The sequence below is a fragment of the Suricata suricatta genome, chromosome 11 (assembly GCF_006229205.1).
Source record: "Suricata suricatta isolate VVHF042 chromosome 11, meerkat_22Aug2017_6uvM2_HiC, whole genome shotgun sequence".
Lineage (NCBI taxonomy): Eukaryota > Metazoa > Chordata > Mammalia > Carnivora > Herpestidae > Suricata > Suricata suricatta.
Genome location: NC_043710.1, coordinates 10,684,250 through 10,700,846, shown reverse-complemented (window position 1 = coordinate 10,700,846; position 16,597 = coordinate 10,684,250). Strand labels below are relative to the sequence as shown.

The 16,597-nt window shown below is 42.3% G+C and overlaps 2 protein-coding genes and 1 pseudogene across 2 annotated transcripts in view; 2 read left to right on the top strand and 1 right to left on the bottom strand.

Annotated features, from left to right (window-relative positions):
• The first annotated feature begins 2,713 nt into the window (after positions 1 to 2,713).
• Positions 2,714 to 16,597, top strand: part of LOC115306083 (olfactory receptor 10V1-like) — a 50,337-nt gene continuing 36,453 nt past the window's right edge. The window contains exon 1 of the mRNA XM_029956283.1: positions 2,714 to 2,798. The gene's annotated coding sequence lies outside the window, so the exon portion shown is untranslated. The remainder of the gene's footprint in view (positions 2,799 to 16,597) is intronic.
• LOC115306084 (olfactory receptor 10V1-like) overlaps positions 2,780 to 16,597 on the top strand; it is a 61,084-nt gene continuing 47,266 nt past the window's right edge. Inside the window, exon 1 of the mRNA XM_029956284.1 lies at positions 2,780 to 2,798. The gene's annotated coding sequence lies outside the window, so the exon portion shown is untranslated. The remainder of the gene's footprint in view (positions 2,799 to 16,597) is intronic.
• LOC115272374 lies at positions 6,071 to 6,764 on the bottom strand (annotated as a pseudogene).

Below are 16,597 nucleotides of genomic sequence, written 5' to 3'. Positions count from 1 at the left end.
AACCGACAGAGCAGAGATGCCTGCCTGGTGATCAGAAACAAATATGAGGCTCTCTCACCCCCTTTCACTGACACCGTCCATCCTTCAGAGACCCCTGGACCTGCTGGAACTGGACTCTGGCAATTTTGGGGCAGTATAATGAGAAAACATTAAAATTTCAGTATTTTGTATACTACTGAAAGGGGGAGAGTAGAGGGTTTCACTTGATCAAATCATGAAAGATCATTTAAAGAATCAAGAATGAGAGAGAACATGCAGGTCTGTCCTTTGGATTCCAGCGGTGGGGGACGGAGAGAGGCAGCTTAATGCCCACCAAGCCTTGACACCAAGGCTGTGTTGTAGGGACATCCATCTTGTATTCGTGACTGGCTGCCATGTAGAGGCAGGGAAGTATAGTGGTTTTCTGGGCTAGATCATGGCATCGGAAGATAAAAGCAGAAAGCCCGTTTCCTTGCACATTTTTCTGTTACTGAAGTGCTAAGAGATGTGTGACCTTATAGTTGCTTCCATCATTTTGTTTTGATTCTTCGAGCACTGCAGGGCAGGGGCAGGGGCACGGGGAATTATTCCCCTTGTCATGTGTCTACACAGCTCAGGAAATGGATGACAGGTCCCTCCTTCCTGGGCCCTTAGTGAGAATAAGTGACAGAAGGCACAAACGATGTATTTCTCATTCAGCACTTTTATTCTTACCACATCATTTACTTAAGCACTTAAAAGTAATTGTTCAAACATTCTGAGTTCTTTAATCATAAACCAATGTAAAGAAAAGGATTCACAGGGCGCCTGGGTGACTCAGTCGGTTAAGCAAGCGTCCGACTCTCTATTTTGGCTCAGGTCTTGATCTCACAGTTCCTGGGTCTGAGCCCTTCATCAGGTTCTGCGCTGATGGTGCGGAGCCTGCTTGGATTTTCCCTTTCTCTCTCTCTCTCTCTCTCTCTCTGTCCCTCCTCTGCTTGTGCTTTCTCTCTCTTTCTCAAAATGAATGAATAAATGAATTGGCAAAGTAAAAAATGGACTCTAGCTACTAGTTCACAGGAGATGTCTTCACACTCTATACCTTGGAGGCCCAGGTCTTCAAGTACCCTTTATGATCCCCTGGGTTTGATTTCTTATAGTTCCCATTGAATCACCAGAACAGGGTTGGATGACGGCATCCCATTCAGAGTATATCCTTGCCTATTTTACTAGTAACAGCTGGTGCTAAGGGGGCAGGGTGGAAGAGGTCTAAGAAGGAGAGTAGGGAGGAGGAGAAGAAATCCTCCGAAAGCTTAAAAAACCTCTACAGCCTAACTCCCCCCCAATACCTTGGGAGTCTGTTTCTGGCATTAGCTGGATTTCCGTATTTCCCTATATCTAAGTTGGAGAGGACACGTGAGGTTCTGGTTAATGGTCTCTTTCCGGGGGCGTTGGGACAAAGATTCAGGCTGTTCCCTGAGACTGTTGTACTGGAGGGAACTCGGTGGTATCTTCCTTTGGGCAAGCCTTGCAAAAGGGAGAGAGGTTTGTTCGACACAGTATAAAAAGTAGTCAAAATTCCATGAACGCCGTTAAGTCTTGAGGCATCAGGGGGTGCCTAGGTTGGTTGAGTGGCCAACTTCAGCTCAGGTCATGATCTCGCTGTTATAGTGAGTTGATCTCGCTGTTGAGCCCGGCATCAGGCAGTCTGCTGTCAGCACAGAACCAGCCTTGGATCCTCTGTCCTCCCCCTCTCTCTGCCCCTCTCCTACTCATGCTCTCTCTCTCTCTCAAAAATAAATAAACATTAAGAAAAAAAAGTCTTGAGGCATTCTATTAATCATACACAAGACTGATAGAAAATTCAACGATGTTTAAGAACTCAGGCGTCTTTGGGCACCTGGGTGGGTGACTGAGTCAGTTAGGCACCTAACTCTTGATGTCAGCTCAGGTCATGATCTCATGGTTCATAAGATTGAGTCTTTCACCCAGCTCCGCTGCTGACAGCAGCCTGCTTGGGAGTCTCTCTCCTTCTCTCTGCACCCCTCCCCCCAAAACAAATAAATAAACTATAAAAAGAACTCAGGCACATTCACTTCCCTCACCTATGAACTGACAGTTAAGACAGGACAATTTTGATGGAAGAGATGCCTGCACAATGGTATTCTTCTGGTTTTTTGTTTCCTGTTGAACTAGGATTCTTACGTAAAACACATGACAGTTTGGACTTTGATGGTTAACTTGGCATGTTGTAGTTGTTCAATACACATAACAGACCATCCAAATTTAGTGGTGAAAACAACAATGATTTAGTTCACTAATGGTGGGTTGGTCAGGACTCATGGTGGCTCCAGGGAGCATCAGGTGCTGCTGCTTGAAGGTGGGAATGACTGGTTGGTTGCTGAAATCACCTGACGTTTCACTCCACTATCCGGCAGTTGGTGCTGCCAGCTGAGACCTCAGTGGGGTTTTCTGCATCTACATGTAGACTTTCTGTGTGGTTTCTTATTTTCTTCACAGCATGGTGGCTGGGTTCCAGGAACGAGTGTCCAATAAATGCCCGTCGGAAACCTCTCCCCAGTCATGACCTCGTCTCCAACGTGACAGAGCATCGCTCCCGCTGTAGTTCTAAGCCCACCTAGATTCAAGGGGAGGAAAGTTGGACCCCGCCTCCGGATGGGAGTGTCAGCATCACAGTGGGAAGAGCATGTGGGAAGGGATATGTCATTGTGATCATTTTTGGAAAACACAGTCTACCACAGGGGCCAAGGAATAGGAGACAAGGCTTTTGGATGAGAGAGGCTAAGAAACCTCTTGAAACAAAAGTCAAATCTTACAAGGTAAGTGTCTTTCTCTCCTTGAGAAGTCGCCACCACCTCTACCTGGGTCTATATAATGGCGTGTGAGTACGGGACAGAATTAGAGGAGACCTGAGAAGTCTTTGTAGTTTTGAAGCTTATAAAATCTTTGGTAAGGATGCTCCCTGATTTCCATGGTGGAGTGTAGGTCATGTGCTTGTGAAATCCCCCTAAAATGCAGCTCGTCAATGGTTCATTCCAATAACGAGGGGGCGGGGGGGGGGGCTTTGTTATCTATCGCCCCACATAACATTACCTCCAACCAGGGCAGCTGGGTGGCTCAGTCAATTAAGCATCCAACTTCGGCTCAGGTCATGATATCACAGTTCGTGGGTTCAAGCCCCACATCAGGTTCTGTGCTGACAGCTCAGAGTCTGAAACCTGTTTCAGATTCTGTGTCTCCTTCTCTCTCTGTCCCTCTCTTGCTCGCACTCTCACTGTCTCAAAAAATAAATAAGCATTAAAAAAAATTACCTCCAATCATAGCAGCTTAAAACTAACATCACTTACTGTCTTACAAAGCTTTGGATGGTCAGGAATCTAAGAGGAGCAGCTTAGCTGGGTGACTCTGCCTCAGTGTTTCAGGAGATGCAGTCAACATGTCAGCCAGGGCTACGGTCATCCGAAGGCTTGACTGGGGCTGGAGGGTCTGTGCCCAGGCTGGTTCGCCCACATGGCTGTTGGCAAGAGGCCTCAGTTTCTGTGCACATGGACCTCTCCATGGAGCTTCTTGGTGGTTCTCAGAACATGTCAACTGCTCCCAGAGTGAGTAATCTGAGGGAGAGGCTGTAGCCACAGTATCTTTTAAGCTTTTATGACCCAGTCTGAGAAGTCCTATGTATCCCTTCTGCCACATTCTGTTTGCTAGAAACAAGTTGACTATGTATAGCCCACAGTCAAAGGGAGAGGCATTGGGCTTCACCTTGTAAAGAAAGAATATCAAAGAACTGGTGGGTGTTTTTTGAAATCACCACAACCTGTTTGAAGATAAACTCCGAGCTTTTTAACTGTAGCAAATTTCTGGAAAGATAAATAGATTCTAATATGATTATGTAAATGATCATGAAATACCAGTGGTACAAATAGGATGGTATCAATACAGAATTATGCAGACTTTATGGAGCAGAGTCAGTGGCCAAGAAAAAGAACATACATGTGTATTTACGATGTGATAAAGGTAGTAATTCAATGGGTAAAGGAAACATGATTTGAAAATTACACTGAAGTAACTGGTTATTTATCTTGAGATAAAAGTTAGACCCTTATAGCACACATACAATAGAATACATTCCAGAATAATAAATAAGTTCCATATAAAATTTTATTCTTTCTTTTATTCTTTTCCTGTTTTTTATTTATTTTTGAGAGACAGAGACAGCGTGAGCAAGGGAGGGCCATGTAAAATTTTAAACATAAAGCAGCAAGAACAAAATTTGGTGAATGAATATTTGTATGACTTCAGAATAAAATTTAGGAATTTATTTACTGTAAAAGTGGAAAATTACAAAGCAAAAATCTACTGAATTCTATAACAACATATGTACATATATGGTATGTATGTAAATAGTACACATAATGCACATATAAAATCATTAATAAACTTTCAAGATATTTTCCACACATATAATAGGGAAAGAGTTGACATAAAGCACAAAGACTTAGAAATAGATCTTAGGGGCCTAGGTGGCTCAATTGGTTAAGTATCCTAATTTGGCTCAAATCATAATCTCATGGTTCGTGGGTTGGAGCCCCACATTGGGCTCTGTGCTGACAGCATGGAGTCTGCTTGGGATTCTCTGTCTCTCTCTCTCTGCTTGTCCCCTACTTGTGCTCTCTCTCAAAATAAATAAACTTAAAAAAATAAAGTTTTCTTAAAAAAAATCTTAAAATTTTTTAAGCATCTTAGAAAACCCCATGAAAATTTAAATATAGAATCTATAGAAAGGCCAATTTAATTAATTAATATAAACAGTATTTATTGTAAAACCTCCAAATTGACAATAGGAAGGGGTGCCTGTGTGGCTCAGTTGGTTAAATGTCTTGACTTCAGCTCAGGTCCTGGTCTTGCAGTTTGTGAGTTCGAGCCTTTCATTGGGCTCTGTGCTGACAGCTCAGAGCCCAGAGCCTGCTTTGGATTCTGTGTCTTTCTCTGCCCCTTCCCCATTCATGCGCATGTGTGCTCTCTCTCTCTCTCTCTCTCTCTCACTCACAAAATAGAAATAATTTTTGTATTATTTAATACAAATTATTTAATAACAAATAATACTTATTTAATATATTAAATATAATATAAATAAAAAAGTAGAACCATAACAACATAGACTGGTAAGAAGAGAGAAAAGAAGTTCTCATATCAGTTCTGCCAAATCACCATTAGTCACTTGACCCCTTCTTGAAATTTCCCATTCTGAGTGGGGTGAAGATATTGTTTGTAGTTTTGAAGCATAACCAATTATACTTTTTGATAAAATGACAATACATTCCAGATATTTATGTATTATATTTTTATAACTTCTCAACCCTGATGGGCCTCACAATAAACATTACCTGAGGGGTGTCCGGGTGGCTGAGTCGGTTACACGCCTGGACTCTTAATTTTGGCTCAGTTGTGATCTCGGGGTTTGTGAGTTGGGGCCCTGCACTGACAGGACGGAGCCTGCTTGGGATGCTCTCTTTCTGCCCCTTTCCCACCCATGCTCACACTCAAGCTCTCTCTAAATGAATAAATAAACTTAAAAAAATTTCCCAATACTCAGACAATAGAAAGGAGAAAAATAAGACTTTATGAGTGGACACTTGAAGAACTATTAGTGTTCTTAGAAGGAACCTCTGTTATTCTACTAGTATGTACGGAATGTTGGTATATGCAAATCTCAGTACAGAGCTTTGTGTAGGTAATAATAAAGAACTAAGAATATTCTTTGCCATCACTTGAAGGAGTTCATCACTTCAATAAATATGTACTGAGTATCCACTTTAGCTGTTTTAGGCACTGAGGATGGATCAGTGAACAAAACAAAAAAACAAAGCAGAACAAAACTACTCTATCTTATTTTAAATGATAATGTCTTACTTTCACCAGCTTACACTATAGTTAGGAGCTAGGAGAAGGAACTGGGTCCTGAGGAAGTAGTAAATCAGTCCCCCAAATGTTTAGACATCTAGTCTCCTAGTTCTTCATTTTCTAAAGATTTTCTGCCATTTATATGAGCCCAGAAACTCCCACATTTCCTAGTTCAGTAAATATCTTTTCACTACCTTATTGAGTGCCTTTCAGCTCCCTGTTCCTCATACTGTAGTATGGGGTTCAAGACAGGGGTGACAAAGGTGTAGACAACAGACACTACACAGCCCATTTCTGGGTTGTAGTTAGAGCTGGGGCATAAATACATAAGGCCACAGCAAACATACTGGAGGAGAAGCACGGTTAGTTGAGAGGAGCAAGTGGAGAAGGACTGTGCCATCCCTCTGCAGAGCAGATCTTCAAAATGGCACCCGAAATGAAGACGTAGGAGATGGAGGCCGGGGAAAAGGGATGGTAAGGATGATGACACTGACAATGAAGATCATGGCCAACCATAAGATTGGGAGGACATCACAGTAGAAGTGAGTGATTCTGTTGTGGCCACAAGATGGCAGGTGGAAAATCAGAGCTGTTAGTTGTAAGGCTAGAGTGAAACCAAGGACCAGGGCTCCCACAGCTGCTGAGATCTCATGGTGAGGGTGTAATGCAAGGAATCCCAAATAGCTACAAACCGATCATAAACCATGATCCCTAAGAGGAAACAGCCCTGCCCAGGAAAACAAAGAACATCTATGTGCCACAGCCAGTGAAAGAGATGGCTATTCTCTCCATGGTCAGGAGGCTGACCAAAGTGAGAGGGGCAACAGTAGAAGGGTAAAAGATCTCCAGAACTTTCTGGCCAGATTAGCCAGAAAGAAATACATGGGAATGTGGAGTGAACGTCCTTACCAGACAGAAAGGCTGTGGTATTACCAACGAGACTGCTGATATACATGAGCAGAAAAGCCACAAAAATAAGTATTTGTGTGTCCAAGATGGGTGAAAATGGGTGCGAGTGGAACTGGATTTCTATGGTTTGTTTTTTTTTTGTCCCCCATAAAAGTGGCACATCAGGTTTTCTAGGACAAAATAAAAGTTATGTTAGGAAAGAAAGAGCTTTGTGCTTCAGGATCAAGATAATGATGCTGGGTTAGCACTTATAGCTTTAACAATCTTGAAGATAGGTTTATGCTGTGCAGGTCACTATTCTTGTTTGAGTTTGCCAGCTCACATTTTTAGGAGACCTGACTCAGATTAACTATAGAATTTATCACTATGAATAAAAGCCAAGTTAATTTGCCCCATGTGGCAACTGAGCTCAGCCCTTTGACTTCACTTTCATTTTGCAAGAACCAGTGGAATTAATCACCCCTGAGCCTCTGAACATACATGTGGCCTAGCAATAATATGCTGGCCATCAAATATGAAGTCAGTATGCTCTTGGGCCCAAGTCCTACAATATACATTGGGATCATATTGTCTGATATAAAGGATGCTCCATTGTTCTTTAAAGAGTTATATCTTCCTAGATAGAAAAAGAGGTCAACTTATGCCAATTCTGCAATAATAAGTATAATGGTTCCATCTCTGTTCTGTGGTCGCGGAAAAACCTCAGCCTCTTCATGCATTGGCGCTTCACTATAGACCCCTCATGCCTTTTATAACCTTTCTCAGTGTTTTTAAAAAATACTTTTAATGTTTATTTATTTTTAGAGAGAGAGAGCGACAGAGCATGAGCAGGGGAGAGGCAGAAAGAGAAGGGGATACAGAATCTGAAGCAGGCTCCAGGCTATGAGCTGTGGACATAGAGCCCAATGGGGCTCGTGGGGCTCGAACTCACAAATCGCAAGATCATGACCTGAGTGAAGTCAGGCACTTAACCGACTGAGCCACCCAGGTACCCCACATTCTCTGTGTTTTTAACCAAGAGTCAAGAGAAGTATAGCAGTTTTAGAAACAGGATCAATATGGACATCTCGCTTTGGAAAGTTTATCAAAATTCTTCCCCCATGACAACTGGACAATGGCCATGTTTTTTGCAAATGATAAAGTATTAAGTACAATATCTTGTACACCTTTCTAAAACAAACTTTTTAAAAATTCTATTTGTGTGATGATTTGTTTTATGAATGTCTTATTTATCATAGATATATGATCTCTTGCTGGATAAGGACTATATCTTATTCCTTCTCCTCTAATGTGTAGTATGGGGACCAATAAATGTTTGTTGAATGGATAAATAAATGAATATGTCTTTCACAACCTGGGTAGGTTTTCATTTAGGCAGAGCACAAAGTCCTGTAAAGTGTGACTTAAGGGTTCATGGAAGGAAAGCATTCCTCTTATAAGCCTGGTACATCTTAGTTCCTTCATGTTTAGGAAACACTGTCACTTAAAATTTTGCCCGTCGTCTTAGTACTTATTATTTTGACTTCAAGTAATTCAGTGCTCAAATCTCAAACTGTTTTCCTGTATGAGGAAAAGAATCTTCTCTCGTCATCTCCCTGAATCTCTGTTTGAAGATTAGGCTGACGTGCTTTTCTGGTCTGGGCATTGCCCTGCTCTGGACCTCACCACTAAGCATGACTAAGCACCGTAGGCAGAGTTTCCTCCAGACTGTTGGGAGTAGATTGGGCTAGAATAGACTTTCAAAAAGAAACTAGAGCATTTAAAACAGCCAGGGTCTTGTTTCAGCTGCTTTGTAGCTACTGCCACACCCATAAATACACCCGCTACCCAACAGTCACCACCTACAAAGTCATCCAAAGCCCCATGGTTTTTAAATTCCTGCTTGGATCTGGGTCAGGCTCATTCCTCCAGGAAAGAAGGTTAGACATTTACCAAAGGGATAGGATTTGAAGGGCCTTATTAAGACCCTCATTCATAAACTTAATTTTTTTCCTCATAAAATGAAAAATTAATTCAGCTGAAATGAAAATGTGAGCTAGGATGGATGAGGACGGGAATGTTAGTTAAGAGGACCAGTTATAATACCACTGTATCAGTCAACAGCACCTTACCTGATTTTATTTGCCAGAATCAGCTCAACTTCTCTTTCAGGCCCTGGACTGAGGGAACCTTATAGAATACAGTGCATGTGGGAGGAGAGAGTGACATAACCTGGGCATAGCCTTAAAGATGACGAGATGTCTAATAGCAACTCGGGGACAATTTGTGATAGACGGCTCTATGCTTGTTCCATGTATTTATATTCCGCTCTCTCACTTAATTGCCTTAAAATGTTCAGCAAGTAGGAAGGTAGCTATTAATACCTCCATCTTCAAGATGAGGCATTGAAAGGGTAATTAACTGATCCATTATCCTGCAGTGATTTGGAGGTGGAAGAGAGGTTAGCATTTAGATCTCCTTGTACCTATCAATGATTACATAAATTTTAGCTTGATTCTCGTCACAGGACCATGAATAGCTGTGATCTTGCTACTGATAGTCCCACTGAACTCAGAACAAATCAGCAAATGGCTTTTCACAGGGTAAGACTCTTCTAGAGAGAGTGAGAGAGAGAGATAAAAGATAGATAGATAGATAGATAGATAGATAGATAGATAGATAGATATAAGAATGGACAAGATAAAGATAATTCCGTTCAGAACTTCTGGCAGTTTCCATGAATCTACAAATGTCTAGGTCTTTAAAAATACTACTAATTTAAATAAAACTTGGTGAGACTTGACTTAGCCTCTAAGGTGTCAGATTATCAGAATTAAAGCCGTGGTTACAGGCACCAAAAGCATCAACCTCTGAGTCCTAAAAACACAGTCATACCGATTGGTCCACAGAATTGGCAGTGAAGCCGAGCAGAGTTAAGAATTTGAATACTGGACTTGAGCAGACCGGGGGCCATCACTTGCCTCTGCTCTTTACCATCTATGTGACCTTGGAAAGTTTATCTCTGTGCACCTCACGCTTTCTGTCTTCAAAGTGCAAATAATAATAACATCTATTCCAAGGGCACCTTGGTGGCTCAGTTGATTTAACTTCTGACTCTCGATTTTGGCTCAGGTCATGGATTTGAGGGGATTCTCTCTCTCTCCCTCTGTCCCACTTGTGGGTACACTTTCTCTCTCAAAAAGTTAATTAACATTTTTAAAAAATATATTAATGTCTACTCCATAAAGTTGTTGTAAAGATAAATGAGGGAATGACTATAAAGTGATTTGTACAGTATCCGGTGGGGGCGTCATTCCAGGCTGGCTTTTCCCATAATTGATTTTTGAACAGCTGTACTAATGTCCCTGTCTGAATCTTGCCGTAGACAACATGAGTTCTTCTTCTGATATAATAGTATATAAAATCTTTGATGATGGTTTTTTTCTGTTTGTAGTTCTCTGTGTACCATACATGTCTTCCTGCATTTGCCTACCTCCACAGGACAGACTATAAGGATGTAGGTGTGACACTGTCATTACTCCAGTATGACCCAGGACAATCTAGTCCTGTGAGGGAATCTACTGACTCTAAAGGTATTTCTTTTTTTCTTTTTTAATTTTCTTTAAAATTTATTTGAGAGAGAGAGAGAGCAAGGGAGAGGGATGGGGGAAGGAGGGAGGAGAAAGAGGGAAAGGGTGGGGGGGGAGGAGAGACAATCTTAAGTAGGTTCCATGCTCAGCATAGAGCCTGATGGAGGGTTTGACCCCATGACTCTGAGATCATGACCTGAGCCAAAATCAAAAGTTGGATGCTCAACCGACTGAGCTGCCCAGGTACCCCAATATAAAAAAGATATTTCTAATTTCATCTGAATTTTCCAGTGTATCTTGACCTTTCTGTATTTTAATGACTATAATTGATGACTTGGGCTGTTTATGTTATATTTTCTCTTATTTCACATTAGCCAAGAAGAGGGGCTCAGGGCTCTCATCTCTCATGCATTGGACACCCAGCACCTATCATAGTACCAGAATCTAGGAGACAAAATTAGACTGAATGCAAGCGTGAATGAATGGAGGATTTCTTACCTGTATGTACGAAAGAAAGGAAGAACATGTAGCTTAGTCTGGGGTATTTGGAGGTTCTTGTAAGGAGCAGCTCAATGTAGAGCCTTATAATAATCCTCCTAAAGTGAGGATAAAATGAAAACTAGTAGGAAAATTACCTAGAATATTTTGAATCTTGGAGCCAGAGCCCAAGAATTTCTACCTGATTCCTTGGGACCATATAGATTTGTGTTAAATCATGGGATGTTAAGGAGTTAGCCTGTTTAACCATGACATGATCATTGCCATTCTTTTTTTTTTTTTTTGAGTTTATTCATTTATTATTTTTGAGAGAGAGCATAAGTGGGAGAGGGGCAGAGAGAGAGAGAGAGAGAGAGAGAGAGACAGAATCCAAAGCATTTGAGCTGCCAGCATAGAGCCTGACATAGGGCTTGAACCCACAAACTGTGAGATCATGACCTGAGCTGAAGCCAGACACTCAACCAACTGAGCCAGCCAGGCAACCCTGGTCATTGCTGTTCTTGTGACTAGATGCATAGCTCCTCAGTTCTCTTTATTTTTAAGTTGTTGGTGAGGTTTTTTGGGGATGATAGTGGGGTTCATGGGGTCCGGAGCTGATGTCAAAGAAAGAATTCTTGAAGACGTCTTTGGTGCAAAAAAGTGATTTTATTGAAGCACAGGGACAGGATCTGGGGGCAGGAAGAGCTGCTGTGGGACCATGAGGAGAGACTGGTTCTATACTGTGGGGTTGGGGGAGGTAAAGTCCAGGCGAAGTTTCCAGTGAGAATTTCATATGCTAAAGAAGACCCCAGTGGAGGCTTGGCTCTTGTCAGGCTAAGGTTGTTTTTCTCTCTAGCAAAGCATTAACATTAAGACAGAAGTTTCAGAAGAGTTTTACTCTGCCAACCTCAAGTACTTGTCAATGGGCTGCAGGTTACAAGGAGATTTAGTTCTATCTGCCTTTGTTTCCCACCTCACTGTGGAGGGGTGTTGGAGACTTAGGTCCTACAGGACTACGAGCTCTATCAGTTAATCATTTGTTTACCCCTTTCCTTTGTTCTTGGGCAGCCAGGATTGCTGGAGGAATATCACACACATCCCAACTGGGGTGGGGGAGGGCCGCAGTGTTTGCTGGCCATCGGCTTGCCTCATCTCCCTCATCAGTTGTCAGATGTTTTCCTGCTCCGAATCCAGACAGGAAATTATTCAATGCACAGTAAAACTGTTTTGACCCCCTTCGTCTGTCCTCACTTGGACTAAATTGTGAGAACAAGGATCCATGATAAATGGTAGGTCTACAAGTCACTGGTAATCTGGGAAGAAAGTCAAAATTTAGATCAGAATTTTCCTGGTGCTGCCAGTCTTCTGTCTATATGAGACTTTTGCAGATGTTACCAGAGACAGAGACAGAGTATTTATTATTCTAAGGGATAATTAGAATCATTTTGGAATTATTGAGAACTCTGGTGGCATATCTCCTTTACTATAATCGGTGTCTTCACAGTTGGCTCTTAAAAACAGAGGTAGCAGGGCACCTGGGTGGCTCAGTCAGTGAAGCGTCTGACTTCAGCTCAGGTCATGATCTCATGGTTTGTGGGTTCAAGCCCCGTGTCGGGCTCCGTTCTGACAGCTCAGAGCCTGGAGTCTGCTTGGGATTCTGTGTCTCCCTCTCTCTCTGCTGCTCCCCCACTCATGCTTTGTTTCTCTCTGTCTCAATAATAAATAAACAACAACAAAAAAAATTAAACACAGAGGTAGGGAGTCTGCTGCCCTAAAAGGCAGCTAACAGGGATGCTGGAGTTGCTGAGAACTTACCTTGCTCTGTGAAGGAGGAGCTATCTTCTAATCCAAATGTTATTTCTGAAGATTTCCCTCAATCCTCAAGCCTTTACAACTTCTTCAGAGATCTTTGGGACCAATGCCCTGGGTGTCCCTAGATCCCTGTCTACAAACAGGCGCCAGCTCCTGGCACACACCTGGTCACTGCTGCTCCTTTCCAGAAGTCAGACTCCCCTCCAGGGGTTTCAGTCGCTGCACAACTTCTCTTCAGCAGTATCCCATTTTCAGATGTTTTAGTTGAAATGAGGCATTCATCCCTCGGAGCCTGGTTCCTAGGAGGATTTCACAATCTCTGAGTAAAGTTTCTTCTCCAACAATGCTTTATAGCCCTTAGAAATTCAAAGCAAGAAAGACAAACAACCTTTATCAGCCACTGTTTAGTAGCTTTTAAAGAGTAGATTTATATTTCATTGGGAGTTTGCCTGGATGAAGTCATCTCCATACTCTGGTGTTTTAAAAATAGTTCTTGGGTGGGGGTGCCTGGGTGGTTCAGTCAGTTAAGCATCTGACTTTGGGCTCAGGTCCTGAGCTCACAGTTTGTGAGTTTGAAGCCCACATCTCTGCTGTCAGCAGGGGCCCTCTTGGGATCCTCTGTCTCCCTCTTTCTCGGTACTCCCCCCGCCCCACACTCTCTCTCTCTCTCAAAATAAACATTTAAAAAAAGTAAAAATAGTTCTTGGATATGATTTTCTTTTTTTTTTTTTTTTTTTTTTCCAGAAGGGCCCAAGACTTTTCTTTTCTTTCTTTTTTTTTTTTTTCCATAATATTTTATTGTCAAATTGTTTTCCATACAACACCCAGTGCTCTTCCCCTCAAGTACCCACCACCATCACCACCACCTGTCTTCCCCCCTCCCCCCTCCCCCCCAACCCTCAGTTCATTCTCAGCTTTCAATAGTTGCTCGGATATGATTTTCAATGACAGTGTCCTTAAGCCTAAAAACAACAATCAGAATAGTCTTTCTTCTGGAATGACTAGTGTCATTTTCATAAAGAAAAAAACCCCTCTAGATAAAGAGTTGAGAAATTGAGTCAAACATCTGATTATTATTATTTTGTAAAATTTTTAAAAATGTTTTATTTATTTTTGATACAGAGAGAGACAGAGCATGAGAGGGGGAGGGGCAGAGAGAGAAGGAGATACAGAACCAGAAGCAGGCTCCAGGCTCTGTGCAGAGCCTGACGCGGGGCTCAAACCCACGAATGTGAGATCTGACCTAAGCCAAAGTCGGAGGCTTAACTTACTGAGCCACCCAGGCGCCCCTGATTATTATTATTTTGTATTGAAGTGTAATTAACAGTGCTGTATCAGTTTCAGGGATGCAACATATTGATTGTACAATTCTGTACATTACTCAGTGCTCACCATGGTGACTACAGCCCCTGTCACCATGCAACATTACAGGGGAGGGGCAGAGAGAGGAGAAAGAAAGAATCCCAAGCAGCCTCCACAGGGCAATGTCAGCACAGAGCCCTATGCAGGAATCAAACTCACAAACCGTAAGATTGTAAGGACACAGGTCTGAATCAAACTGACTCTGACCTTCGAGGCCTAGGTCTCAGAATCATTAGACAATAGAAGAGCACACATTGCCCAAGGAAGGAGGGACAACCCTTGTAACACCCAATCGGGAAAGGCCAGTTAACACCTTTAACATTCTAAGGGCAGGCCTAAAGATAGAAGCTACATGCTACGTGAGGGTCCTGGGTCCACTCTGTAATTGGTTAAAGTTACTGTCAATGATGTTATGCTATAATGATTGGACCCCTGTACCTGTGTCACAATTTCCTGTAACTCCCCCCTTCCCAAAAAAGGCCCTACCCTGCCTTTGTTCTTGGCTTTCAGCATGGGTCCACTGTGCTGGTAAAGTCTGTGAGCCCGAGCTTAGGCTTGGCCAGCCTAAGCCCGTAATAAAACTGCCCTTTGCTTTTGCATGCATGACTCGGTCTCCCTGGTAGTCTCTGGTTTTTGGGGGCGATATTAAAAATCTGGGTATAACAAGATCATAACCTGAGCCAAAATCAAGGTCGGATGCTTAACTGACTGAACCACCCAGGCACCCCTGGAAAACCTGAATTTTTAATTACAGTGAGTAGGAACTGAAAGTTAGGATATGTAAGAGTTACTTAAGATGGCGACCGAGCGGCCATTTTGCTGTGGGTCAGAGGAGAACACCGTGCACCGACCACCCCCACCCCCACCTGCAGAAAGTCCCTCGCCACTTGAAAACAGCCAATCATGAAGCTCCAGTTTTCCCCCACCCTGACAAAGGAGGCAACCTTTCCCATCCGGCCATGACCCTAAAATGCCATTACTTGGTAATCTGCCCTCCCAAGACCAAACCTGGAACTCTTTCACCCATAAAATACCTTGGCCCTCCCATACCTGCCGCGACTTCCCTGACTCAACACCTACTCGAGTCACGGAACCTCACCCTGGGGCCACAGACCCCAAATAAAGGCTTTCTTGGCTCTATAACTTGGTCTCTCTCTTTCCTTTCATCTCTGCCTTCATCTATTAAATCTTACAGGATATACTAATTTTTTATTGTTATTTTATTTATTTATTTTAATTGGAGTGTAGTTGACACATATTAGTGTCTGGTGTGCAACATAATGATTTATTGTTACATACTTTACAAAATGCTCATCATGGTAAGTGTAGTTACCATCTGTCACCATACAAACTTACTGCAGTATTATTGACCGTATTTCCTATGTTGTACTTTTCATTCCCGGGACTTGTTTATTTTATAACTGGAAGTTTGTACGTCTTAATTCCCTTTCCCTATTTTGTCTACCCACCTTCCCCTCCCCCCCCACTCTCCTCTGGTAGCCACCAGTCTGTCCTCTATATTTATGACGCTATTTCTCTTGTTGTTGTTGTCTGTGTGTTTATTTATTTTGTTTCTTATATTCTATATATTAGTGAAATCATATGGGAATTGTCTTAATAATTTCTTACAAAATATGTGTACATTTTGCTTTCATGGAAATAAAATTTTTATGAGTATTTCAAAGCTTACTCATTCTAAGATGTCTTCTTTATAGAAGCCATCACTAGATCTGATGGTCATCTTTCTCATGCCATTGTAGACCTTAAGTTTTTCATAAATATAATCTTTGGGAAGCTATGTTCTCCACTAGCAACTGACACTGGCAAATTTAAAAATGAGAGTTAAAAAATCCTGAGAAATAGAGAGTATTTGAAAATGTGCCTAGTAAATTATTAGTGTAAATATATTGTACAATTAAATAGGAATCTCATACTAGAGCTTAAGGTTTAAGCTTTAGGGTTTTTTTTGGTATATATCTTCTGTAATGTTCTTTTATTTATTTTTGAGAGAGAGAGAGAGAGAGAGAGACAGAGCACAAGGGGGGAAGGGCAAACAGAGAGGGAGACACAGAATCTGAAGCAGGCTCCAGGCTCCAAACTGTCAGCACAGAGCCCAACATAGGGCTCAAACTCACGAACTGCGAGATCATGACCTGAGTTGAAGTTGGACACTTAACCGACTGAGCCACCCAGGTGTTCCTTGTATAGTATTTTTTTAAAATTTTTATGTCTTTTATTTATTTTTGAGAGACAGAGAGAGACAGTGTGAGCAAGGGAAGGTCAGAGAGAGAGGGAGACACAGAATCTGAAGCAGGCTCCAGGCTCTGAGCTAGCAGTTAGCACAGAGCCCGACGCGGGGCTCGAACCCACGAACTGTGAGATCATGACCTGAGCCGAAGCTGGATGCTTAATCAACTGAGCCACCCAGGTGCCCCAGCTTTTTTTTTTTTTTTTTTTGAGAGAGAGAGAGAGAGAGAGAGAGGAAGAGAGAGAGGGAGGGAGGTTCAGGGAGGGGCAGAGAGAACCTTCCAAGCAGGCCTCACTTGGGGGCTCAAACTCATAAACTGTGAGATCCTGACCTGAGCTGA